The sequence below is a fragment of the Psammomys obesus genome, unplaced genomic scaffold, assembly GCF_907164565.1.
Source record: "Psammomys obesus unplaced genomic scaffold, mPsaObe1.curated_primary_1811, whole genome shotgun sequence".
Taxonomy (NCBI): domain Eukaryota; kingdom Metazoa; phylum Chordata; class Mammalia; order Rodentia; family Muridae; genus Psammomys; species Psammomys obesus.
This window is the reverse complement of record NW_026585687.1, coordinates 3,331,383-3,334,710: the sequence shown is the minus strand read 5'-3', so window position 1 is coordinate 3,334,710 and position 3,328 is coordinate 3,331,383.

Genomic DNA, 3,328 nt, shown 5'->3' with positions numbered 1-3,328 from the left:
AATATATCTGGACACAGAGGTCTTTTCTGAGACTGCTGCTCTAGTCAAGGACCATGCATGGATATAACCTAGAACCCCTGCTTGGATGGAGCCCATGGTGGCTCATTATCCAAGTGGGTTTCCCTAGTAAGGTGAACAGGGACTGTCTCTGACATGAACTCAGTGGCTGGCTCTATGACCTCCCCACCCCCAAGGGAGGAGCAGCCTTACCAGGCCACAGAGGAAGACAATGCAGCCAGTTCTGATGAGACCTGACAAGGTAGGATCAGATGGAAAAAGAGGAGGACCTCTTCTATCAGTGGACTTAGAGAGGGGCAGGGAGGAGGTGAGGGAAGGAGGGTGGGATTGGGAGGGAATGAGGGAGGGAGCTATAACTGGGATACAAAGTGAATAAACTGTAAGTAATATAAAAAATATTTTAAAAATATCAGCCCCCTGGTGACTCGATAGTAAGAAACTACGGGTCTTAGTCCTCCAATAGATCTCTCCTTAGGTCAACCTCTGATGAGACTACTCCCTGGATGATACTAGAATGTACCCTTAGTGACACATGGGCAGGTTATCTAGCCAAGTTGTGGCCCCAGAATCCTGGCATACAGAAATATTGTAAATATGTATTACTTTAAGTGTTAAATTTGTTTCACAGAAATAGAGAACTAATACTAGCAAGTGTTTTATATATATATATATATAAATTTATTTATATTTATATATGTATATAATTATAAATATATTTATTTCTATAATGTATATATATATGAATATATATATACACGAGTCTTCATACTGCAGCAATGTAACACAGGCCATAGAAAATAAAACATCTTCAACCAATCTGTGCTGGCAAGGAAAACAGCCTAGAGCTCATGGTCCAGAGACTAATGTATTTGAAAAATACCTTATTTATTGCCTTTTTTTTTTTCTTTTTTCGAATAAAGTTTTCAAGTACTGTTTGGTGGCTTTTTTTTTTTTTTTTTTTGAGACAGGGTCTCACTGCTCTTGAAGCCACATACTTGCACCTCATGAGTGCTGGGTTGAAAGGCATGCACCACCATGCCACACACTGATGGCATTCTTAATTTTTGAGGTGAGTAACAGTAATGGTCTATTGATATCTGTTAATTCATGCACAAGATTTTTACCTGATAATTGAAAGGACGTTAGGTCAAACACAAAGAGGGGTTCTTAAAAGTGATGCTTAAGGACTGGAGAGATGCCTCAGAGGTTAAGAGCACTGGTTGTTCCTCCAGAGGTCCTGAGTCCAATTCCCAGGAACCACATGGTGGCTCATAACCATCTCTAATGAGATCTGGTGCCCTCTTCTGGCAAGCAGGTGTACATGCAGATAGAGCACTCATTTACATAAAAGTAAAATAAATAAACAAAAAAAATGGCTCTTAAGAAGCCATCTACTGCTGGGTGTGGTGGCACATATCTATAATCCCAGCACTCTGGTAGACAGAAGCAGGCAGATCTTTGTGAGTTTGAGCCCAGTCTGGTCTACAAAGCAAATACAGAACAGTTTCTACACAGAGAAACCCTGTCTATAAAAACAAAATGAAAAAAAAAAAAATAAGAAGCCCTGAATTCGTAATATTTCAATGCTCCACATTTGTGGAAGCTTTATCCACTGGTGTTATAGAAACTTTAATGTAGGTGTGCCCTTTTTCCTGGGAATTTCAATTCACAAGTGATGGAACCTGTAGAATATTGAAGCTGAAATATTTAGATAGTTCTATTAAAATAGCATATTTAGAATATTTTCCATTTAATAGGTTTTGTTGTTCCTATAAAATTAATTAATTTTGGTTTTTTTTTTTTTTTTGAGACAGTGTTTATCCATGTAACAGTTCTGGCTGTCCTGGAGTTTGCTTTGTAGACCAGGCTGGCCTCAAATTCACAGAGATCTACCTGCTTCTGCCTCTGGAATGCTGGCATTAAAGGCGTGCGCCACCACATCAAGTTCTAACCCTTCTGGATTTGTTGCTGCTGCTGCTGTTGTTGTTGTTGTATGTTTTTTCGCTTTTTGTTTTTGTGGGAGAGCACGCTGAGGACTGAACCCAGAGTATGGCAATGCAAGCACTCTACCACTGGGCTAGCTCCTCACAGAATAATTTCTTGATTCAAACATTATAACCTATATAAAAAAAATAAATTGAAAATGTCTATAGTTTCACATTTTAAACATAAATACAGTTGTAATAAAACAGATTATAAGTAATATCGTGGAAAAATTTAAAATATTAAGATCATATTAGAAAACCACATGTTTAGAAATATACCAACAATGTGATATTAAAGACATTACCAAGAAATTACTGTTTACTAAATTTTGTTTTTTTATTGTTTATTATTATTAGTTACATCTTATTAACTCTGTATCCCAGCTGTATCCAGCTCCCTTATTCCCTCCCTATCCCACCCTCCCTCCCGCAGCTTCTCCTTGCCCCTTTCCAAGTGTTTATGTTATTTTTAATGTTCAAATAAGCAATATAAATAGGGGATTTTTCTAACCTTCATTAATATTTAATATATATTGCTTATTTTTAGAAAGAATTTCTTTCTCTGTTGGTTTTGCTATGTTGCTCAAACTGACCTTAAACTCCAGCACTCTGAATGATTTTATTTTGAAAGTTAGTTGTTAATAAAACTCTTTTATAACCTATCAATATAATAAAATGAATTTTTCAGCCAGAAGGTTAAAACTCTCTGAAACAGTGAATTACTTCAGTGCCCTAAATTCTTTGAAGAGCTCTGGTTTCAGTGATAAATCACATAGCATTACTATCATTCCTTTGTGACTTTCTCTGTAGCCTTTAATTTAGCAGTGCCTGCAACTCAGGTCCCCTTTCACAAGCAACCTGAGCCAAAAGGGCTTCTTAGGCCTCTTAACTCCTCCTCCCTCCTTCTTTATCAGATTTCAGTGAGGTAACAAGGGAGATAGAAAGTTCAGGTGTATGAAAAAGCTCTGGCTTTTGTGCCCTGGGAGGCATCCTTTTGCCAATTAATTGATTAACAAGCCCCTAGAGTTATCCTGGAAATAGGTCGCTGTCTCCATAGACATGTGATTAATGGAGAAAGAATCAGCAGAAAATGCACACATTGCAGCATAGACAGGGAAAGAAAAACAAGTACCAGCCCAGTGCTGTGGCACATGCCTGTAATCCCAGCACTCAGGGATGTAGAGGTAGGCCGATCTCTGCGAGTTCAAGACCAGCCTAGTTTAAAAAGTAAGTCCAGGACAGCCAAGGCTACAACAGAGAAACCCTGTCTCCAAAAACGAAAGAAAGAAAGAAAGAAAGAAAGAAAGAAAGAAAGAAAGAAAGAA